Genomic DNA, 25,667 nt, shown 5'->3' with positions numbered 1-25,667 from the left:
ATTACTTTACATTGACAATATCCATGAGATATACATGTTATAAGTTTAAAGCAACCGCTGAAACTTAATCTTCCTTTGTGTTGCTTCAATACCTTTACTTTGATTTATTGCTTTATGAGTTAACTCTTATGCAAGACTTATTGATGCTTGTCTTGAAGTACTATTCATGAAAAGTCTTTGCTTTATGATTCGGCTTGTTTACTCATGTCATTACCATTGTTTTGATCGCTGCATTCATTACATATGCTTACAATAGTATGATCAAGGTTATGATGGCATGTCACTCCAGAAATTATCTTTGTTATCGTTTACCTGCTCGGGACGAGCAGAACTAAGCTTGGGGATGCTGATACGTCTTCGACGTATCGATAATTTCTTATGTTCCATGCTAGTTTTATGATGATACTTACATGTTTTATACACACTTTACATCGTTTTGATGCATTTTCCGGAACTAACCTATTGACGAGATGCCGAAGTGCCAGTTCCTGTTTTCTGCTGTTTTTGGTTCCAGAAATCCTAGTAAGGAAATATTCTCGGAATTGGACGAAATCAACGCCCAGGGTCCTATTTTTGCACGAAGCTTCCAGAAGACCGAGGGGGAAAGGAAGTGGGGCCACGAGGCGCCGCCACAACAGGGCGGCACGGCCCAGGCCCTGGCCGCGCGGCCCTGGTGTGTGGGGCCCTCGTGTGGCCCCCCGCATTGCCCTTCCGCCTACATATAGTCTCCGTCGCGAAAACCCTAGGACGTTCGACGAAACCAGAGAAAACCTTCCAGAGCCGCCGCCATCGCGAAGCCAAGATCTGGGGGACAGGAGTCTCTGTTCCGGCACGCCGCCGAGACGGGGAAGTGCCCCCGGAAGGCTCCTCCATCGACACCACCGCCATCTCCATCAACGCTGCTATCTCCCATGAGGAGGGAGTAGTTCTCCATCGAGGCTCGGGGCTGTACCGGTAGCTATGTGGTTAATCTCTCTCCTATGTGTTTCAATACAATAATCTCATGAGCTGCCTTACATGATTGAGATTCATATGATGATGCTTGTAATCTAGATGTCATTATGCTAGTCAAGTGGATTTTACTTATGTGATCTCCAGGAGACTCCTTGTCCCACGTGTGTAAAGGTGACGAGTGTGTGCACCGTGTGGGTCTCTTAGGCTATATTTCACGGAATACTTATTCACTCGTTATGAATGGCATAGTGAAGTGCTTATTTATATCTCTTTATGATTGCAATGTGTTTTGTATCACAATATATCGGTGTGCTACTCTAGTGATGTTATTAAAGTAGTTTATTCCTCCTGCACGGTGTAATGGTGACAGTGTGTGCACCGTGTAGTACTTGGCGTAGGCTATGATTGTGATCTCTTGTAGATTATGAAGTTAACTATTGCTATGATGGTATTGATGTGATCTATGCCTCCTTTCGTAGCGTGAAGGTGACGAGTGTGCATGCTATGTTAGTACTTGGTTTGGTTATGTTGATCTGTCATGCACTCTAAGGTTATTTAAATATGAACATTGAATATTGTGGAGCTTGTTAACTCCGGCATTGAGGGTTCGTGTAATCCTACACGAGTTAGTGGTGTTCATCATCCAACAAGAGGGTGTAGAGTCTAGCATCTATCTATTTATTCTGTTATGTGATCAATGTTGAGAGTGTCCACTAGTGAAAGTATGATCCCTAGGCCTTGTTCCTAAATATCGCTATCGCTGTTTGTTTACTCGTTTTACCGCATCTATACTTCCCGCAATATTACCACCATCAACCACATACCAGTCCCGGACAGCAAAGCATTTTTCGGTGCCGTTGCTACTGCTCACATTTATTCATACCACCCGTATTTCACTATCTCTTCGCCGAACTAGTGCACCTATTAGGTGTGTTGGGGACACAAGAGACTTCTTGCTTTGTGGTTGCAGGGTTGCTTGAGAGGGATATCTTTGACCTCTTCCTCCCTGAGATCGATAAACCTTGGGTGATCCACTTAAGGGAAACTTGCTGCTGTTCTACAAACCTCTGCTCTTGGAGGCCCAACACTATCTACAAGAATAGAAGCACCCGTAGACATCACCGACCACTTGGACCGGTCATGGATTCCCTCGCAGGGGTTGTGAGAGAGGAGGTGGGCGGCGGAGCTACATTGGAGGTTGTGCGGCGGCTAGGGTTGTGAGGAGGGGATGAGGCAGCCCAACGCATGCCCCCTCTTTATACGCTGGAGGCAGCCGAAGGGGTGGAAATCTTGGCAATGGCATTAATTTATTGGCAGAGGTAACGGCGGCCGCTCGGTAGGTGAGGCATCGCCATTAACGTGGTGTAGACTGTCGAAGCGATGCCGCCTCGCCAATACTAGAACGCCACTAAGAAGACGCATCGAGCTAGGTCACTGCCAGACGGGCCCGTGGGAGAAGCGAGCGATCACGCTGCGCGACCGCCCAGATGCACCCGAGTCGCAAATTTGGGCCGCCTTTGCGTTTCGGTGGACAGGCCGGTCACTCTGCGTCGGGCAACTAGGCCTAGGTACAGACGCATATTTCGACCACCCGGTCGGCGATGTCTTTTATCATAAATTAGTCTTTAATTTTTTTTTAATTAGTTTGGGCAGCTGATGTCTAGATCTAGGTCCACATTTTCCACCTCTAAATCAAGGTTTGACATACATATAATACAGAGAATTTTACATTAAGATTTCGCACGTCTGTTGCATATATCATTGGCTGTATCTTTTTTTTCAGATTTTTTGGAACTTTAAAATATAATTTTTTATTTTTTGAAAATAAAAAACTACATGTAGCTTGGCCTCCATTTATATTATTTTTCTTTTTTGGTACTATATAATAGAAAGGTCGCACGGAAGGTCCGTAAAATTGCCTAGTCGTTATTCCCCTGAAAAGAATTATAATGTGCTAAAGTTTGCACATTATAAAAGTGGTGCGAGGGCTAAATGATGGCGAGCAAAAACGGTGGAAAGGATTTGGCAGGGAGAAAAATGGGAGGGAAAAATAGGCGGGGAAAGCTTTGCCGTGTGTATTTGACGTGGCTTTGCCATGTGCATTTACCTGGTACATACGGCGAAGAAAAAGCGGGATATCTCTCTAGGCGGGAAAGTTTGGGTGGGAAGGAAAAACGCGTGTGTTCTCTGAAAATACAGAAGATGATTTTAAACATTTGCGATCGTGCTAGTCGACATTGTCTTTGGGCCAAAGAAGATAGCAATTCCACACCTCACTCCCTTGCAGCTTGGTCGATGGTGTGTAGACCAAAAAATCAGGGTGGGCTCGGTGTTTTAAACCTTGAACTGCAGAACAAGGCGTTGTTGCTTAAACAGTTACATAAATTTTATTTAAAAGCAGATTCTCCGTGGGTACAATTAGTTTGGAATTTATATGGTGACCGTGTGCCTCATGCTCAAGCAAAAAAAATGATCATTTTGGTAGTGAGACATTTTTATTCTGGTTGATGATTACCGAAGTGTCACACAATGCTCAATTGGAGAAGGTACTACGGTAATCTTTTGGAAAGATTTTTGGTCTAGTGGGGAATTACTATGTGACAAGTTTTCCTGGCTATTTTCTTACGTCATTGATGAGGATATTTCGGTGGCTATCATACATGCTTCGACTGACTTTTCTTCTCACTTTTCCTTGCCCTTGTCAAATGAAGCTTATCAAGAATTTCAGCATGTTTCTCAGCTGCTTATTAAGGCGCCATTAAGTAACAACACCACTGATCAAAGGAAATTCGCTTGGGGTGGATCCAATTATGCTCCTGCTAAGTTTTATCATTTTCTGTTCGCTCAACTACCGACTAATACAGCCCTTAAAGCCTTGTGGAAATCTAAACTGCTCCCTAAGATGAAAGTTTTCACTTGGTTACTTGTTCATGACCGGCTAAACACCCGAGATTTGATGAACCGCAAGCAGTGGCAATTAGAATCTGACGATGAGTGTGTTCTTTGCATGTCACATCACCTAGAAACCAGAGATCATTTGTTTTTTGAGTGCTCTTTTACAAGTCATTGCTGGGAGGCCATTGATATTCACTGGGATCTGACAAACCTCGTTTTAATCGAATTTTGCTTGCTAAGCAAGTGTTTACTGGCCCTTGCTTCATGGAGGTAGTAGCTTGTGCAGCTTGGAATATTTGAAGAGTTCGAAATGATTTCATATTTCAAGAGCAGGCTTCTTCTTTTGGTCGATGGAGAGTTGGTTTCTCAAGTGATCTGATGCTTCACCAATTCAAATTTAAATCAGCTTTAGTTCAGTCACTCATTGACTGGTTTCTTCATATCTTTGTATAAGTTTTCATGTATCTTCTTTTTCACTACTTCTCACCTTGAGGTAACCCCTATTCTTCTGCACAATGTGAGTTTATCTTAATATAAAATTTACACCGTAGGGGCTTTCCCTACGGTATGGTTGTAAAAAAAAACGCGTGTGGTAAGGGGGCATCGATGTGGCCCTCATTCTTTGCCGCAAGACATGACAAAGCTCAGCCGTCATAACTGCTCGTTCAAACACGATCATCTAGGCCACCGGTCCGCGACTTTGCCGCTTATATTTCCTCTACCGTGTGTTTTCAGTTTTATTTTTGGCTTGTGTAACTCTTTGCAGAGTGTATTTTCAATTGTGTTGTGTGCAATACCGTTGCCGTGTGTTTTGATCTGGTTTACCATGACCAGGGATTTACCGTGTGTTCTTTCCTCACGGCAAAGACTGTTTTTCGGGCAGTGATGAGAAATAGAGTAACACATTAGACAGTAGTCAACACAAGTATACAACTAGTCAATTACATAGGGAACGCTTACATTTACATAAAGGGATCGTTACATAAACAACAAGCCAAAAACATACTCCCTCGTCCATTGATAGATGTCCCATGGTCGTCTAAATTTGGGTGTATCTATCCACTAAAGAGTGTCTAGATACATTTGAATTTAGATAAATTTTTGACATGAAGAGATGGGCAGAGTAGTATACTCGAAGATGCCAGATAGATATTTCATACTCCCGATTCCCTGAAAATGTTCCGACTCACATCACTAGGATTCCAGATTTCTGTGTTGTCACTGTTGCTAATTAACCCAAAGTGCCACTTCAGTCTCATTCGAGAGCATCACAATGCAGGATCCATTATCAATGGCTGAAACTAGAAGTCACTGGGAATTTTGTAATTTCAAGACGCCTGAGGATAGACAGACCCGAAAGCTCGAAGAAACATATAGCCAACACAAGTATACAACTAGTGAATTACATAGGGAATGTTTACCATGCATTACATAAGCAACAAGCCAAAAACATATACTCTGAAGACGCCGGATAGATATTTCATACTCCTGATTTCCTGAACGTGTCACGACTCGTATAACTTGGTTTCCTGAAAGAGAGGATGCCGAAACCGACAACATTTACTTCATTTCCTTATCTGCTGCTGCTTGGTCGTTCTTGATTTCTGTCACTTTCCTTATCCCACCACGCCTCTTGTCTTGGAGGAATTTCACAAGCCCTGGCATCGCAGTCTCCACGTCCTCGCTCCGTAGCAGCATCTCGGACACCTCAGCGGGGGTCGCCTCCACCTTGGTTAGCAGAGCTTGTATCTCCGGGAACAGAGCATGGTCGTCCACATCGAAGTAGTTGTGGGCTAGCGTCTGGAATGCTTCCCAGCCGCAGTAGCCCATGTGGATGTGCATGTCCATGCGCCCCGGCCGCAACAACGCCGGGTCGAGGCGGTCCTTGTAGTTGGTGGTGAAGATGATGATGCGCTCCTCGCCGCTGGTGGACCAGAGCCCGTCGATGAAGTTGAGCAGCCCGGAAAGAGTTATGTTGTGCTGGCGGTAAGCTCCCATGTCGTGCATTTCGTCGTCATCGTTGTCGTCGTCTGTGGCGATGGAGTTGTTGTCGCCATCGGCCGGCGGCTTGGGTGTCTTGCGCTTTTCCCTTGACTTGGCGTCGAAGCAGCAGTCAATGTCCTCGATGACGAGGATGGACTTATTGGGCATGTCCATGAGCAGCCTGTGAAGATTTGAGTTGTCGTACACCTTGGAGAGATCGAGGTCGTAGAGGTTGAACCTGAGGTAGTTAGCCATGGCAGCGACCAGGCTTGACTTGCCGGTGCCGGGCGGGCCGTAGAGAAGGTAGCCGCGCTTCCACGCCTTACCGATCCGCAGATAGTATTCCTTCCGCTTGAGGAACCGGTCGATGTCGTCGATGATGGCCTGCTTCAGGGACAGGTCCATGGCGAGGGTGTCGAACGTGGCCGGGTGGTGGTGGTTGATGCCGTTCCACCCCCCCTCGTTGAGGAAGATCTTGAGCGAGCGGTCTTGCCGCTGCAGCTGCTCCGCGGTGGACATGACGAACGGCACGTACCTCTCAAGCGCGGTGTCCGTGTGCTCCGCGAAGAAGCTGAGCTCCAGGGTGGTCTCGCGGGGACCCCAGTGGCCTCCGCCATCCTTCTGGTCGTCGTTGCCGGCCGACGTCCACGTGAACACGACGCCGTCAAAGTGTCGGTGGTTGAGCCCCCTGGCTCCATGCGCACTTGCGCAGGCTTGTGCTCCAGCTGCTGCTCCCGTCGGTCTCCTTGTCCTTAGAGCGCGCGACGCAGAGCCGGCGCATGGTGCGTGGGTCGATGATGCTGGCCAGGTACGTGAGCGCCGCGGAGAAGATGTGGTTCTCGGTGTTGAACTCGACGTTGCGGCGGATGACGACGGTGTTGGTCTCGCGGTGCTCCTTGTCGCGGGTGCGGCCGAGGCGGGCGCGCACCAGCTCCGCGCCCCAGCGCACCGCGGCGCGCAGCTCGTCGGGCAGGAGCTCCCGCGCCATGCCGCGCGCCAGCATCACGTACGCGGTCGCCGTGGCCACCGTGGTCACCGCCTTGTACGCGTTCACGACCCTCTTTCCCTCCGGCGAAGACGGGATAATCGCTAGTGGCAGATGATCCATGGCGCTACTCAGTAGTACTGACACGGCCTGTCTTGTGTTCTGCGTGTGGTATGAGCCTACACTAATGGTCGTTCAAATGCTCGCGTGCCAAGAATCTCAGTCTCTCTTCCCTTTTATAGTCAGAGGTGATTAAGCGGCAAACGCCAACGCTTGAAGGCACCCAATACACCTCTCAACGTCACAAGGAGGATTTGGAGCACATGTGTTATTAGAGACAAGTGATTGATATCCATTGAAATAAAGGACGGTAGGCCACATGGACATGAAGATGGACCACGCTGCAGATCTGAACTCCACTAGCGTGTATGAGATATAGGAACAAAATAGTGAAAATATGTAGAATTCATATGACCTATTCCGTGCAAACAGAGCTTGGCTCATGTGGTTAGGTCCCTTGTGGTGGAACCAGCCCACCCAGGTTCAAGTCCTTGACTTGATATGGGTGTTTGTATTTACCTGGATTTATTTCAGGATTTAACCGGTGCTACGTTTTCAGTGGTAGGTGACGTGCCCGTCAACAACGAGGCGCCAGTGGTGACTTCGTCAACCTCAAGATATGCCGGCTCAGTCCCTCGGAGGTGCTCATAGGGGTAGGGTGTGCGTGCGTGCGTTCATAGGGATGTTTGTACGTGCGTGTTTGTGAGCGTCTGCGTTGTACCGTGTTCTAAAAAAATATGACCTACTCCGTAAGTGGATTACATCCTGTACTTAAACTTGGAAAGAAAAACTTGAATTAATGTCTATTTCGTCCATGTACTCTCCAAATATCTATTTTCGGTCCCTGAACACTCCTTTATGCTCCACTTTGGGCAATATCCTGATTTCATTGAATATCTAGTACGTATGAACAGCGACACAGAGGCAATATGGTCTGGTTGTTTTGTTTTTTCAGATCTTGCCTAGCTTAGTGGCGTTATTTTTTTTAGTGGTAGGTGAAGTGCCCGTAAAAAACGAGATGTTTATTATGACTTCGTTAATCTCAAGAGTTGCCGGCTTAGGCTCTCCAAGGTGCTCACAAGGCTATGGTTTATATGCATGCATTTATAGTAGTGAGTGTACATACGTGTGGGTGAGTGTCTGCGTCGTAATGTGTTATTTATAAAATCTCTTATTGTCCAATAAAACATACACATTTGGTACTCAATCTTTCATCATCAACTCCGAGAGAGAAATACATTGTTGCAGATTGATCGATTCATAGGTTGCTTGCTCTTCACAATTAGACACCACCAATAATGAATGGTTAAGTGCACCACAAATGCACAATTTGTTTTTTAAATCCCAAGCTATGTGGGTAGCAATAGCGTGATCTTTGAGTTCGTTTATAAGATTAGGGTTTCATGGCAGATTTTTCGATTAACATGATAAAAGTTGAGGTGTTTTGATACTTTCTTTTGTCAATTCATATGACATCGACGATCTGTTCATTGGAGTGGTTGTCCATGGTGTCTAGCCTATATATGCAGATGTTCAGTGATTGCAATTTTGTGACGCACCGCTAACATTTCTTTCCGATAACGGCTGTTTTATTACTCAAAAAGTTTTAAGCATTACATCTAGCCTCTGCATAGCGCCGTTACACCATTTAGGTATTTTGTATCTAATCCCAAGGTATATATGGCATGATAAGACAGTTGCAGTCAAAAAGTTGATTAGGAACATTTAGCTAGGAAGAAGCCTCACTCTCTTTCACCGTTACGTTGCCGTTTGATATGCCCAAGTAAGGCATTGCATCAGATATGAGTTGAGTAGACTGGCCTACTTGTAGTCTACGGGTTGGCGTCCACAGGAACAGGGAGCGGTGCAGTTACTGGAATGGGCCCTGTCGGCACACAATGAGCTGGGCACTGTGCAGGGGAGCTGAACGCTTGACTCCAAGTCTCAAGTCCGCTCGATCTCTACTAAACGTACTGATTAAGCTATCGTTCGGGACGCGTATAAGGCTGGTGCCAATGCATCACCCTACTATAGCCTCGCCACGTCAGCTCTCACCCCTACTCTCATCCCACTCTCACCCCACGGTGCCAGTGCACGGGCTATAGTGCCAGCTCTCACTTCCTCTCTCCTCCCTATCGCCTCCCTACCGCCCCCACTAGCACCGCTATCGCCTCCCTCTCGCCCCGCTCTCGCCTCCAACGCGGGCGGTAGCGGGCGATAGCGCCCGGCGCCAGCGCCACCGCCCGGCGCTGCCCTCTCGCCCCTCTCCCGCCTCTCTCCCGCCCCGCGCCGGGCGGTACCGCCTCCACTACCGCCCCCATTGGCACCAGCCTAAACCAGCGATATGCCCAGTGGGAAAAGGACGAGAACGGGTACGGCGCGAGACCCTGGTAGCGTAGGCAAGTCACGAGTGAAGCCATGGTCACGACTCACGGTCCTTCATCCTCGTAAGTCTTGGCAAAAATTATTATAGAGAAAGTATGTTGGCTCAAACAGGTTATATAGAAATCTGGAAATTCTTATTTTTAGGATGATATTGTAATAACCAAGAAGTACTTTCTTTCATATGGAACCAAGAAGTACTTTCTTTCATATGGTTGTTTCACCATCGGGGATGGGTCGAAGATAAGATTATGGGAGAATAAATGGTTGTAAGGAGCCACTCTTCAAGAACAATATTTAGCTTTGTATAATGTTGTACGTCATAAAGGTGATACCTTAGCAAAGATGATGGAAACATCTCAACCGGCTATGACGTTCGGGCGTGATCTGATTGGACCTGGTTGGCATCCAGTTAGCTTCAGTCCAGCTGATACAGGGGTCCGATAAATTCCACTGGGGACTTACCAAGAACAGTATTTTTTTGGTAGGTTCCATGTATAAAGCGTTAACCGAACCCAACCGGTTCTTAATACTAAGTCCATTTGGAAGATGAATATACCGTTGAAAACTAAGGTTTTTTGCATGGTATCTCCATCGTGGTGTTATTCTTACTAAAGATAACTTTACAAAACACAACTGACATGGATGTATGAATTGCGCTTTTTGTCATGACGAGGAGACAATCAAACACCTTTTCAACCAGTGTCAGTTTGCTATGAGGAGTGGATGTTTCTTGTGTGGCTTGGGTGGCATTCTTGTGCTGCTAGTGCGGCGAGGTTGTCGGCTGGGCCGAAGCTCTTCGGAGGAGGTAGTTTTGACTTCATGTCGGGGCGGCTGTTGGGTCGCGATGCAGAAAACAAACAATTTCTAACTATACGCAAACCCTAATGCGCCCAAGATCTATCCATGTAGTAATGCAGTAACGGATGTGAAATAAAAAACGTACCCTCGTAGACCGGTAGCGGTTAACGTCCGCTAGAACGTGGACGATGTAGTTGAACAGGCGAGCCGACCTCAGGGTCGTGAAGAAGTCCTCCCCACAACGTCAAGTGTCGCAGGTGCAGCACCTCGTAGTTTCGCACACGTACGGTGCTCAACAACGCACCCGACTCCGATCTAACGAAGTTGCAGAAGTAGATCTTCTAGATCCGGATCCCGGCAGCGCTCCCGCGCACCGGGTGGAGTTGTCTCCGCCTTGCGCAGTTCTTCGAGGAACCGTGCGGAGTCGGAAACTAGAGAGATTTTCTCCAATTAATTGTGTGTTTAATTGATCCCAATTGGCCACTATATATATGGGGCAAGGGGGTTCTAGGTTTCATAAGGGGTCAAGGTGGGATTAAAAAGGAGACAAACATGAGGGAGGAGGGCCCGCAAGCTGCCACGCCCGCGCGTGCGCTAGAGCCTTCCCCGTCCCTGGCTCGGTCGGCCGCCTGGGTGGGCCGGCCCACTTGGCTGTGCCGGCCACCCCCCACCTTTTCTCTTTTTATTTTCCCTTTTTCTTTATATAAAAATCATATTTTTTATAATTAAATATTTTTTCAATATATTGAGTCATCCAATCAAATATTAAACATATCCTTAATTGCCTATTAGTTCGAGACACTGATACGTCCATTTTGCATCACTATTTTATATCATAATTTACTGTTATTCATTGATATATTTCATATTTAGAGATGATACTTATGTTATTTCACCTATTTTGCATGTTTCATGATTATTGGAGAATTATTCACCGGAGTCAGAATTCTGCTGGAAAAAGCACCGTCGGGATACAATATTTCTGAAGATCAATAATTGACGGAAAATATACCGAAGCTCCTATTTTCCCAGATGACGGAGCCAGCCAAAAGGGGAGGCCGAGGAGGGCCGCCATGGGCCCTCCCCATAGGCCGGCGCGGCCACCAGGCCTAGCACGCCGCCACGTGGGGAGGGGGCCCACGACCCCCCTCGGCCATCGCCCTTTCGCGTACTTCATCTACCCGAAACCCTAAGGTGAGACGGAACATCGAGAAGAGTCACAGCCGCTTCTGCGGGACGGAAAACACCAGAGAGAAAAGAGCTCTCCGGCAAGCTGAAATCTGCCGGGGAAATTCCCTCCCGGAGGGGGAAATCATCGCCATCGTCACCGTCATCGAGCTGGACTTCATTGGGATCATCATCATCATCATCTCCACCACCGACACCGTCATCTCCACCGCTGCACCTCGTCTCCGTTGTAACATCTAGGGTTGAATCTTGATTATTTCATAGGGGAAACTCTCCCGGTATTGATTACTCCTTGTTATTGATGCTATTGAGTGAAAGGGTTGAATTAAGGTTTATGTTCAGATTGTTATCCATCATCATATCACCTCAGATCATGTACCATATGATGTCTTGTGAGTAGTTCATTTAGTTCTTGAGGACATGGGTGAAGTCTAAATGTCAGTAGTGAACTATGTTGAGTAATATTTAATGGTTTGATATTTAAGTTGTGGTGTTATTCTTCACCTTTATGGGCCTAGGGGAATGCATCTTGCTCGTTTGCTAATTGTGGGGTTGCCAGAGTGACAGCAACCTGAACCCCCGTTGGTATATCGATGCACGAGGGATAGCAGGATCTCAGAGTTTAAATCTGTGGTTAGATTTATCTTAATTACTTTCTTGTATTTGCGGATGTTTGCAAGGGGTTTAATCACAAGTATGTACTAGTCCTAGGAAGGGCGGTGCATTAGCATAGGTTCACCCACACAACACTTATCAAAACAATGAAGATTAATCAACTATATGAAGCGAAAGCACTAGACTAAATTCCCGTGTGTCCTCAAGAACGTTTGGTCATCATAAGTAAACAAACCAGCTTGTCCTTTGTGCTAAAAAGGATTGGGCCACTTGCTGCAATTATTATTCTCGCATTTTACTTACTTGTATTTTATTTATACTGCTATATCAAAACCTCCCGAAAACTTGTACGTGAGCATTTACGGTGAATCCTTCATCGAAACTGCTTGTCAACACCTTACGCTCCTCGTTGAGTTCGACACTCTTATTTATCGAAAGTACTACGATACACCCCTATACTTGTGGGTCATCAAGACTATTTTCACGGCGCCGTTGCCGGGGAGTGAAGCGCTATTGGTAAGGAAAACTTTTACCGTACGTGTTGTTTTTATTTACACTTTCTTGCTATAATTCATTATGGAGAGATCTTCTCTTGAATTCCTATTTGGAAAATCTACTACTACTGTAAAGGTAGTGAATGAGGCGCCAGGTGAGAAAGAGGTTCCATATAAAATACCTATGAAAATTATTGAACATGTTGTGGATAACCGCTATGAAGGGAATGGAACTGTCCATCCTGGAGATCATTTACTGTTTTTACATGAATTATGCGGGTTATTCAAGTGTGCAGGTATTTATATGGATGAAGTTAGGAAGAAACTATTCTCTATGTCGCTGTCTGGTAAAGCGGCGCATTGGTATAAATTGCTGAAGAATGGGAATACTCTTGATTGGAAGGATATTGTGCCTCTATTTTATTCTAAATTCTATCCTCCAAGTGAAATTCACAAAGACCGAAACCGCATATATAATTTCTGGCCTCATGATGGAGAGAGTATTGCCCAAGCATGGGGAGATTGAAGTCTTTAATGCTCAAATGCCCCATTCATGAGCTTCCTGGTAATATCATCATTGATAATTTTTATGCAAGACTTTCTTTTCAAGATAAAACCTTGCTGGATACTACTTGTTCTGGATCATTCACACGCAACAAAGAAGAGTTTACATAGGACCTTCTTGATCGGATTCAGGAGAATACTGAAGGATGGGAGAACGACAAAGGTAGAGAGTTAGGTATAAATTATGATTATGAATGCATTGAAACTTTTATGGATACTGATAAATTTCGAAATATGAGCGCTACTTATGGTCTTGACTCTCAAGTTGTTGCAAATTTTTATAAAGCTTTTGCCTCTCATTTTGAATTGCCTAGGAAGAATTTTAATAAGTATCATGAACCCTACAAAGATAAAACTGATTCATCTATAGGTAAATGTATTGAAGTTAAAACTATTGATCACATTCTTCCTGAAGCTTATATTGAAAAAACCCCTTTTCCTGCTAAAATGAAGGAGTATTCTGTTATAACTAGTGTGGTTAAGAAAAGTGCAAAGAAACCTATAGAACCCGAGGAACAAATAAATGTTGAACCTGCTGTTGCAATAGTTAAAGACCTTGTGACTGAAAATTGTAGGATAACGTTGCATAGAAAACAAAAATTATCCTACCGCGAACACGCAATCCAAGCCAAGATGCAATCTAGAAGACGGTAGCAACGAGGGGGTATCGAGTCTCACCCTTGAAGAGATTCCAAAGCCTACAAGATGAGGCTCTTGTTGCTGCGGTAGACGTTCACTTGCCGCTTGCAAAAGCGCGTAGAAGATCTTGATCACGATCGGTTCCGGCGCCACGAACGGGCAGCACCTCCGTACTCGGTCACACGTTCGGTTGTTGATGAAGACGACGTCCACCTCCCGTTCCAGCGGGCAGCGGAAGTAGTAGCTCCTCTTGAATCCGACAGCACGACGGCGTGGTGTCGGTGGCGGTGGAGAACTCCGGCGGAGCTTCGCTAAAGCACGCGGGATCTATGGAGGAGAAGGGGGGCGGCTAGGGTTTGGGAGGGGGTGGCCGGCCTCAAGGGGGTGCGGCCAACTTGTGGCTTTGGTGTGGCCGGCCCCTCCCCTATGCCCCTCATTATATAGGTGGATCCCCAAGAGTTGGTCTCCAAGTCTTCGAATAAGACCCGAACCAAAAACCTTCCATAGAGAGGGGGAAACCTAGCCTAGCTAGGACTCCCACCAAGGTGGGAGTTCCACCTCCCATGTGGGGGGTGGCCGGCCCCCTAAGGGGGAGTCCACTTGGGACTCCTCCCCCACTAGGGTTGGCCGGCCATGGAGGTGGAGTCCCTTGTGGACTCCACCTTCCTTGGTGGTTTCTTCCGGACTTTTCTAGAACCTTCTAGAACCTTCCACGACATTTTATTCACATAAAATGACATCCTATATATGAATCTTATTCTCCGGACCATTCCGGAACTCCTCGTGATGTCCGGGATCTCATCCGGGACTCCGAACAAATATTCGAACTCCATTCCATATTCAAATACTACCATTTCAACATCCAACTTTAAGTGTGTCACCCTACGGTTCGTGAACTATACGGACATGGTTGAGTACTCACTCCGACCAATAACCAATAGCGGGATCTGGAGATCCATAATGGCTCCCACATATTCAACGATGACTTTAGTGATCGAATGAACCATTCACATACAATACCAATTCCCTTTGTCTCGCGATATTTTACTTGTCCGAGGTTTGATCTTCGGTATCACTCTATACCTTGTTCAACCTCGTCTCTCGACAAGTACTCTTTACTCGTACCGTGGTATGTGGTCTCTTATGAACTTATTCATATGCTTGCAAGACATTAGACGACATTCCACCGAGAGGGCCCAGAGTATATCTATCCGTCATCGGGATGGACAAATCCCATCGTTGATCCATATGCCTCAACTCATACTTTCCGGATACTTAATCCCACCTTTATAGCCACCCATTTACGCGAGTGGTGTTTGATGTAATCAAAGTACCTTTCCGGTATAAGTGATTTATATGATCTCATGGTCATAAGGACTAGGTAACTATGTATCGAAAGCTTATAGCAAATAACTTAATGACGAGATCTTATGCTACGCTTAATTGGGTGTGTCCATTACATCATTCATACAATGATATAACCTTGTTATTAATAACATCCAATGTTCATGATTATGAAACTAATCATCCATTAATCAACAAGCTAGTTAAGAGGCATACTAGGGACTCTTTGTTGTTTACATATCACACATGTATCAATGTTTCGGTTAATACAATTATAGCATGGTATATAAACATTTATCATAAACATAAAGATATATAATAACCACTTTTATTATTGCCTCTTGGGCATATCTCCAACGATCTCCCACTTGCACTAGAGTCAATAATCTAGATTACATTGTAAGGAACCTAACACCCATGGCATTACGGTGTTGGTCATGCTTTGTCCTAGGGAGAGCTTTAGTCAACGGATCCGCTACATTCAGATCGGTGTGTGCTTTGCAAATCTTTACTTCTCCATCTTCGATGTACTCGCGAATCGGGTGGTAACGCAGCTTGATATGCTTCAGCCTCTTGTGTGACCTTGGTTCTTGTGCATTGGCGATGGCACCCATGTTGTCACGAGTATATGACTAGTGGGTCCAATGCACTAGGAACCACACCGAGCTCTACAATGAACCTCTTCATCCATACCGCTTCCGATGAAGCCTCCGAAGCCGCTATGTACTCCGATTCCGTTGAAGACTTCGCCACCGTGCACCGTCTCGAGCTTGCCCAGCTTACTGCAGACACCATTCAATATAAACACGTACCCGGACCGTGACTTAGAGTCATCGGGATCGGTGTTCCAACTTGCATCGGTGTAACTTGTTACAACGAGCTCTTGGTCACCTCCATAACAAAGAAACATATCCTTAGTTCTTTTCAAGTACTTCAGGATATTCTTGACCGCTGTCCAGTGCTCCATTCCTGGATCACTTTGATATCTGCTAGTCAAACTAACAGCATGTGCTATATCCGGTCTTGTACATAGCATGGCATACATAATAGAGCCTACTGCCGAAGCATAGGGGATCTGATTCATCCTTTCTCTTTCTTCTGCCGTAGCCGGTCCTTGAGTCTTACTCAAGACCTTGCACTGGTAACATAGGTAAAAACCCTTTCTTACTTTCGTCCATTCTAAACTTCTTTAGAATCTTGTCCGGGTATGTACTCTATGATAGCCCTATTAGGCGTCTTGATCTATCTCTATAAATCTTGATGCCTAATATATACGATGCTTCACCAAGGTCTTTCATTGAAAAACTGTTATTCAAATAACCTTTTACACTCGCTTAATAGTTCTATATCATTCCCAATCAATAATATGTCATCTACATATAATATCGGGAATGCTACGGAGCTCCCACTCACTTTCTTGTAAATACGAGCCTCTCCATGACACTCGTATAAACCCGAAGTCTTTGATCACCTTATCAAAGCGTCGGTTCCAACTTCTTGATGCTTGCTTCGGTCCATAGATTGAACGCTGAAGTTTGCATACTTTGTCAGCATTTTTAGGATCGACAAAACCTTTGGGTTGTACCATATACAACTCTTCCTCAATGTCACCATTAAGGAACGCCGTTTTGACATCCATCCGCCAAATCTCATAATCGAAAAATGCAGCTATTGCTAACAAAATCCTCACAGATTTTAGCTTCGCTACGGGTGAGAAAGTCTCATCGTAGTCAACTCCTTGAATTTGTCGGAAACCCTTTGCGACAAGTCGAGCTTTATAGACAGTAATATTACCATCAACATCTGTTTTTCTCTTGAAGATCCATTTATTCTCGACGGCTTTACGGCTATCGGGTAAGTCTACCAAAGTCCATACTTTGTTATCATACATGGATCCCATTTCGGATTTCATGGCTTCTTGCCATTTGTTGGAATCCGGGCTCATCATCGCTTCTTCATACGTCGCAGGGTCCTCATCATTGTTATCCACAATCATGACATTTAGACAAGGATCATACCAATCGGGAGTGGCACGTTCCCTTGTCGATCCGCGAGGTTCGATAGTTTCCTCGTTCGAAGTTTCATGATCATTATCATTAGCTTCCTCTCGTTGCCGGTGTAGACGGTACAGGTACATTTTCCGGTATCTGCGCTACTCCGATCAACGAGTCTAGATTCATTAATCTCATCGAGTTCTACTTTTCTTCCAAGTCACTTCTTTAGTGAGAAATTCTTTCTCAAGAAAGGTTCCGTTCTTAGCAACAAAGATTTTGCCTTCGGATCTGTGATAGAAAGTGTACCCTATAGTTTCTTTAGGGTATCCTATGAAGACGCATTTCTCCGCTTTGGGTTCTAGCTTGTCCGGTTGTAACTTTTTACATAGGCTTCGCAACCCCAAACTTTCAGGAACGACAGACTTAGGTTTCTTATTAAACCATAATTCATACGGTGTCGTTTCTACGGATTTTGATGGTGCTCTATTTAAAGTGAATGCGGCTGTCTCTAATGCATAACTCCAAAATGATAACGGCAAATCAGTAAGAGACATCATAGAACGAACCATATCTAAGAGAGTTCGATTACGACGTTCGGACACACCGTTTCGTTGTGGTGTTCCCGGCGGTGTCAATTGTGAAAGTATTCCGCATTTCTTTAAATGCATGCCAAACTCATAACTCGGATATTCACCTCCGCGATCAGATCGTAGAAATTTAATCTTCTTGTTACGTTGATTTTCTACTTCACTTTGGAATTCCTTAAACTTCTCAAAAGTTTCGGATTTATGTTTCATGAAATAGATATACCCATATCTACTCAGCATCATCCGTGAAGGTTAGAACATAACGATAACCACCGCGCGATGCTACACTCATTGGTCCGCACACATCGGTATGTATGATTTCCAATAAGTCGGTAGCTCGCTCCATCATACCGAGAAAATGGAGTCTTAGTCATTTTTCCCATTAGACATGCTTCGCATCTATCAAGTGACTCAAAGTCAAGTGATTCAAGTAATCCATCGGTATGGAGTTTCTTCATGCGCTTCACTCCAATATGACCAAGACGACGAGTGCCACATATAAGTAGAATTATCATTCAATTTAATTCGCTTAGCATCAATGTTATGTATATGCGTATCACTACTATCGAGATCTAACGAAATAAGCCATTCTTTTCGGGTGCTCGACCATAAAAGATATTATTCATAAAAATAGAACAACCATTATTCTCAGACTTGAATGAATAACCGTCTTGCATTAAACAAGATCCGGATATAATGTTCATGCTCAACGCGGGTACAAAATAACAATTATTTAGGCTTAAAACTAATCCCGAAGGTAGATGTAGAGGAAGTGTGCCGACAGCGATCACATCGACTTTGGATCCATTTCCAACGCGCATCGTCACTTCATCTTTCAGTAGTCTTCGTTTATTCTTTAGTTCCTGTTTCGAGTTACAAATATGAGCAACCAAACCAGTATCAAATACCCAGGTACTAGAACGAGAACCAGTGAGATAAACATCTATAAGATGTATATCAGATATACCTTCTTTCTTCTTCTTGACAAGGCCGCTCTTCGGATCCGCCAAATACTTGGAGCAATTACGCTTCCAGGTGTCCCTTCTCCTTGCGGTAATAGCACTCAGCATCGGGCTTAGGGCCGTTCTTAGGTTTCATAGGAGGCGTGGCAGCTTTCTTGCCACCCTTCTTGAATTTTCCCTTAGACTTGCCCCTGTTTCTTGAAACCGGTGGTCTTGTTGACCATCAACACTTGGTGCTCTTTCTTGATCTCAATCTCGAGCAGCTTTTAGCATGCCAAAGAGTTCAGGTAACTCCTTGTTCATGTTCTCGCATATTGTAGTTCATCACAAAGTTCTTGTAACTTGGTGGCGGTGATTGAAGGACACGATTAATCCCCGATCTGTTAGGAATCACTATTCCCAAGTCACTGAGTTTCTTCGCATGCCCGGTCATGGCGAGCATGTGCTCACTAATGGAGCTGCCTTCTTTCATCATACAACTGAAGAAATGTTTCGATGCTTCATAGCATTCCACAGCCGCATGAGTCTCAAATATAGCTTTCAGCTCATTCATCAACTCATGAGGATCGTGGTGCTCAAAACGTTTTTGAAGATCGGATTCCAGACTGCACAGGATGGCACACTGAACTTGACGAGTACCGAGTTTTCCGAGTCTCGTAAACAGCTTTTACTTCATCGGTTTCAGTTTCTGCGGGAGGGTCACCTAGCGGTGCATCAAGCACATATTGCAGATTTCCGCCAGAGAGGAAGATCCTCACATGATGGAACCAGTCGGTGAAGTTGCTACCGTTGCTCTTAAGCTTTTCTTTCTCTAGGAACTGGTTAAAATTGATTGGGGACGCCATCTCTACAACATATATTTGCAATAGTTTAGACTAAGTTTATGACAAATTGAGTTCAAATTTTAATTCAACATAATTAAAAATCTAGGTGAACTCCCACTCAAAACAATATCCCTCGCATTGTCTTAGTGATCACACGAACCAAATCCACCACACCATAGTCCGATCATCACGAGACAAGGTGTAATTTCAATGGCGAACACTCAAAGTGCTCATCATATCAATTATATGATTCATGCTCTACCTTTCGGTATCACGTGTTCCGAGACCATGTCTGTACATGCTAGGCTCGTCAAGGCCACCTTAGTATCCGCATGTGCAAAATCGGCTTGCACCCGTTGTATGCACTTGTTGATTCTATCACACCCGATCATCACGAGATGCTTCGAAACGACAAGTCTTGGCAACGGTGCTACTAAGGATGAACACTTTATTATCTTGAGATTTTAGTGAGGGATCATCTTATAATGCTACCGTCGCGATCTAAGCAAAATAAGATGCATAAAAGGATTAACATCACATGCAGTTCATATGTGATATGATATGGCCCTTTTGTCTTTGCGCCTTTGATCTTCATCTCCAAAGCACGGACATGATCTCCATCATCTTCGGGCATGATCTCCATCATCGTCGGCGTAGCGTCAAGGTCAATGGCGCCGTCTTCATGATTGTCCTCCATGTAGCAACTATTACAACTATCTTGAAATACTACTCAACATGAAATTTAAAGACAACCATAAGGCTCCTGCCGGTTGCCACAATACAATAATGATCATCTCATACATATTCATCATCACATTATGGCCATATCACATCACCAAACCCTGCAAAAACAAGTTAGACGCTCTCTAATTTGGTTTGCATATTTTACGTGGTTTAGGGTTTTCGATATAGATCTAATCTACCTACGAACATGAACCACAAAGTTGATACTAATGTTGTCAATAGAAGAGTAAATTGAATCTTTACTATAGTAGGAGAGACGAGACACCCGCAAAGCCTCTTATGCAATACAAGTTGCATGTCGAACGAGGAACAAGTCTCATGAACGCGGTCATGTAAAGTTAGTCCGAGCCGCTTCATCCCACTATGCCATAAAGATGCAAAGTACTCAACTAAAGATAACAAGAGCATCAACGCCCACAAAACCATTGTGTTCTACTCGTGCAACCACCTATGCATAGACACGGCTCTGATACCACTGTAGGATAACGTTGCATAGAAAACAAAAATTTTCCTACCGCGAACACGCAATCCAAGCCAAGATGCAATCTAGAAGACGGTAGCAACGAGGGGGTATCGAGTCTCACCCTTGAAGAGATTCCAAAGCCTACAAGATGAGGCTCTTGTTGCTGCGGTAGACGTTCACTTGCCGCTTGCAAAAGCGCGTAGAAGATCTTGATCACGATCGGTTCCGGCGCCACGAACGGGCAGCACCTCCGTACTCGGTCACACGTTCGGTTGTTGATGAAGACGACGTCCACCTCCCGTTCCAGCGGGCAGCGGAAGTAGTAGCTCCTCTTGAATCCGACAAGCACGACGGCGTGGTGTCGGTGGCGGTGGAGAACTCCGGCGGAGCTTCGCTAAAGCACGCGGGATCTATGGAGGAGAAGGGGGCGGCTAGGGTTTGGGAGGGGGTGGCCGGCCTCAAGGGGTGCGGCCAAATTGTGGCTTTGGTGTGGCCGGCCCCCTCCCCTATGCCCCTCATTATATAGGTGGATCCCCAAGAGTTGGTCTCCAAGTCTTCGAATAAGACCCGAACCAAAAACCTTCCATAGAGAGGGGAAACCTAGCCTAGCTAGGACTCCCACCAAGGTGGGAGTTCCACCTCCCATATGGGGGGTGGCCGGCCCCCTAAGGGGAGTCCACTTGGGACTCCTCCCCCACTAGGGTTGGCCGGCCATGGAGGTGGAGTCCCTTGTGGACTCCACCTTCCTTGGTGGTTTCTTCCGGACTTTTCTAGAACCTTCTAGAACCTTCCACGACATTTTATTCACATAAAATGACATCCTATATATGAATCTTATTCTCCGGACCATTCCGGAACTCCTCGTGATGTCCGGGATCTCATCCGGGACTCCGAACAAATATTCGAACTCCATTCCATATTCAAATACTACCATTTCAACATCCAACTTTAAGTGTGTCACCCTACGGTTCGTGAACTATACGGACATGGTTGAGTACTCACTCCGACCAATAACCAATAGCGGGATCTGGAGATCCATAATGGCTCCCACATATTCAACGATGACTTTAGTGATCGAATGAACCATTCACATACAATACCAATTCCCTTTGTCTCGCGATATTTTACTTGTCCGAGGTTTGATCTTCGGTATCACTCTATACCTTGTTCAACCTCGTCTCCTGACAAGTACTCTTTACTCGTACCGTGGTATGTGGTCTCTTATGAACTTATTCATATGCTTGCAAGACATTAGACGACATTCCACCGAGAGGGCCTAGAGTATATCTATCCGTCATCGGGATGGACAAATCCCACTCGTTGATCCATATGCCTCAACTCATACTTTCCGGATACTTAATCCCACCTTTATAGCCACCCATTTACGCAGTGGTGTTTGATGTAATCAAAGTACCTTTCCGGTATAAGTGATTTATATGATCTCATGGTCATAAGGACTAGGTAACTATGTATCGAAAGCTTATAGCAAATAACTTAATGACGAGATCTTATGCTACGCTTAATTGGGTGTGTCCATTACATCATTCATACAATGATATAACCTTGTTATTAATAACATCCAATGTTCATGATTATGAAACTAATCATCCATTAATCAACAAGCTAGTTAAGAGGCATACTAGGGACTCTTTGTTGTTTACATATCACACATGTATCAATGTTTCGGTTAATACAATTATAGCATGGTATATAAACATTTATCATAAACATAAAGATATATAATAACCACTTTTATTATTGCCTCTTGGGCATATCTCCAACAAAAATGTAGAAGATGGTCACATCATTTTCTGTGAAGATGCTTCAAATATTGTTTCACATCTTAGTAAGTCTAGGAAAGCCAGTGTTCCTATGCTCTCTGTTAGAATTGGTGATCATTGTTATTATGGTTTATGCGATATTGGTGCAAGTATTAGTGCCATTCCTTATGAGCTTTACAGGGAAATCATGCATGAAATTGGTTCTTGTGAACTTGAAGATATTGATGTGGTTATTCGGCTAGCTAATAGAGAAACTATCTCTCCTATTGGTATTGTTCGGGATGTGGAAGTTCTATGTGGTAAGATTAAATATCCTGCTGATTTTTTTGTACTTGGTTCTGCTGCTAGTAAGACTTGTCCTATCATTTTTGGTATACCTTTTCTAAATACTTGCGGAGCTATTATACATTGCAAGAAAGAGAAAATTGTGACTAAATTTACTGGTGAATCTTATGAGTTTAATTTCTCTAAATTTTCCATAGTTCCTTATGAAGCTGAATTGCCTAATGATGATTTTAGAATTGAACAGCTTGCATCTATTGCTCTTGCTCCTAATAATCCTCTGCAGCAACATTTGGAGGATCATGAGAGTGAAGTCTTTAGGGAAGAAAGGAATGAGCTTGATGAAATTTTCCTTCGTCAACCTATTCTTAAACACGACTTACCGGTTGAAGATCTAGGTACAACACCACCGCCAAAGGAAGATCCTGTTTTTGATTTGAAACCGTTGCCTGATAATCTTAAGTATGTTTATATTGATGATAAGAAAACATATCCTGTTATTATTAGTGCTAAGCTTTCAGATTTTGAGGAAGAAAGATTATTGGAAATATTGAAGAAGCACCGAGGAGCTATTGGCTACACTCTTGATGACTTGAAGGGGATTTCTCCCTCTATTTCCCAACATGCCATCAACATGGAAGATGATGCAAAGCCTGTTGTTGAACATCAGCGTCGTTTAATTCCTAAGATGGAGGATGTGGTAAGGAATGAGGTATTAAAACTTCTTGAAGCTGGTATTATATATCCTATTGCTGATAGTAGATGGGTTAGTCATGTGCATTGTGTTCCTAAGAAAGGAGGAATAACTGTTGTACCTAATGATAATGATGAGCTCATCCCTCAAGGAGTAGTTGTAGGGTATAGAATGTGTATTGATTTTCGAAAAGTTAATAAAGTTACTAAGAAAGATCATTACCCTTTACCTTTTATTGATCAAATGCTAGAAAGGTTGTCTAAAAATACTCATTTCTGCTTTCTTGATGGTTATTCTAGGTTTTCACAAATTGCTGTTAGAGCTAAAGATCAAGAGAAAACTACTTTCACTTTTCCCTATGGAACTTATGCTTATAGGCGTATGCCTTTTGGTTTATGTAATGCTCCTGCTACTTTTTAAAGATGCATGTCTGCTATTTTTCATGGCTTTTGTGAAAAGATTGTAGAGGTATGCATGGATGATTTTTCTGTCTATGGGAATTCTTTTGATAATTGTTTGCGAAACCTTGATAAAGTTATGCAGAGATGTGAAGAAACTAACCTTGTTCTTAATTGGGAGAAATGTCACTTTATGGTTAATGAAGGAATAATATTGGGACATAAAATTTCTGAGAGAGGTATTGAAGTTGATAGAGCTAAAGTTGAAGCAATAGAGAAGATGCCCTATCCTAGGGATGTTAAAGGTATTCGTAGTATTCTTGGTCATGCTGGTTTTTATAGGAGATTTATTAAAGATTTCTCTAAAATTTCAAAGCCTCTTACTAATCTTCTTCAAAAAGATGTACCTTTTGTTTTTGATGGTGATTGTAAGGAAGCTTTTGAAACTCTAAAGAGAGCCTTAACAACTGCTCCCGTAGTTGAACCTCCTGATTGGAATTTACCTTTTGAAATTATGTGTGATGCTAGTGATTTTGCTGTTGGTGCTGTTCTTGGACAGCGAGTAGATAAAAAATTGAATGTTATTCATTATGCTAGTAAAACTCTGGATGCTGCTCAAAGAAATTATGCTGCAACTGAAAAAGAATTATTAGCTGTAGTTTTTGCTTGTGACAAGTTTAGACCTTATATTGTTGATTCAAAAGTCACAATTCATACTGATCATGCTGCAATTAGGTACCTTATGGAAAAGAAAGATGCTAAGCCAAGGCTTATTAGATGGGTGCTTCTTTTGCAAGAATTTGATTTACATATTGTAGATAGGAAAGGTGCTGATAATCCTGTTGCTGATAATTTTTCTAGATTGGAAAATATTGCTTATGATCCTGTTCCTGTTAATGATAGTTTCCAAATGAACATTTAGCTGTAATAAAGGTGAGCTCGCGAGATAGTTTTTGGTATGCTGATTATGCTAACTTTATTGTTTCCAAGTACTTGCCTCCAACCTTTTCAGCTCAGCAAAGGAGGAAATTCTTTTATGACTTGAGGCATTATTTTTGGGATGACCCACACTTATATACAGAAGGAGTGGATGGTGTTATGCGAAGATGTGTCCCCGAATATGAATAACAAGAGATATTGAGTAAGTGTCATGGTAGTGTTTATGGAGGACATCACGCCGGAGATAGAACCGCACAAAAGGTTCTACAGTCAGGTTTTTATTGGCCAACTCTCTTTAAAGATGCAAGAAAGTTTATTTTATCTTGTGATGAATGTCAAAGAGTTGGTAATATCTCTAGACGCAATGAAATGCCGATGAATTATACTCTTGTTATTGAACCATTTGATTGTTGGGGATTTGACTTCATGGGTCCTTTCCCTTCTTCGAAAGTAACACTCATATACTTGTTGTCTGTTGATTATGTTACTAAATGGGTGGAAGCCATACCCACAAAAAGTGCCGATGGTGAGACCTCTTTAAGAATGCTTTTAGATGTTATTTTTCCTAGGTTTGGAGTACCTAGATATCTTATGACTGATGGAGGTTCTCATTTTATTCATGGTGGTTTTAGAAAAACTCTTGCTAAATATGGTATTAATCAGAGGATTGCTTCCGCTTATCATCCTCAAACTAGTGGGCAAGTAGAATTATCAAATAGAGAAATTAAATCTATCTTGCAAAAGACTGTTAATAAATATAGAAAAAATTGGCTAGTAAGTTGAAGGAAGCGTTGTGGGCTTATAGAACTGCTTATAAAAATCCTATGGGTATGTCTCCTTATAAAATGGTTTATGGAAAAGCTTGTCATTTACCTTTAGAACTAGAGCACAAAGCTTATTGGGCTGTAAGAGAACTTAATAAAGATTTTAAACTTGCCGGTAAGAAAAGGTTGCTACAATTGAGTTCTCTAGATGAGTGGAGAAGTGAAGCTTATGAAAATGCTAAACTTTTTAAGGAGAAAGTTAAGAAATGGCATGATAGAAGAATTATTAAAAGAGAATTTAATGTTGGAGATAAAGTCCTATTGTATCGGT

General features: G+C 43.7%; 1 pseudogene; it reads right to left on the bottom strand.

Moving 5' to 3' along the window:
- Positions 1 to 5,409: 5,409 nt before the first annotated feature.
- On the bottom strand, positions 5,410 to 6,940 carry LOC124672731 (annotated as a pseudogene).
- Positions 6,941 to 25,667: the final 18,727 nt, after the last annotated feature.

The sequence above is a fragment of the Lolium rigidum genome, chromosome 7 (assembly GCF_022539505.1).
Source record: "Lolium rigidum isolate FL_2022 chromosome 7, APGP_CSIRO_Lrig_0.1, whole genome shotgun sequence".
NCBI classification, from domain to species: Eukaryota; Viridiplantae; Streptophyta; class Magnoliopsida; order Poales; family Poaceae; genus Lolium; species Lolium rigidum.
Note: the sequence above shows the minus strand (reverse complement) of the source record. Positions and strands in the feature narration are given on the sequence as shown.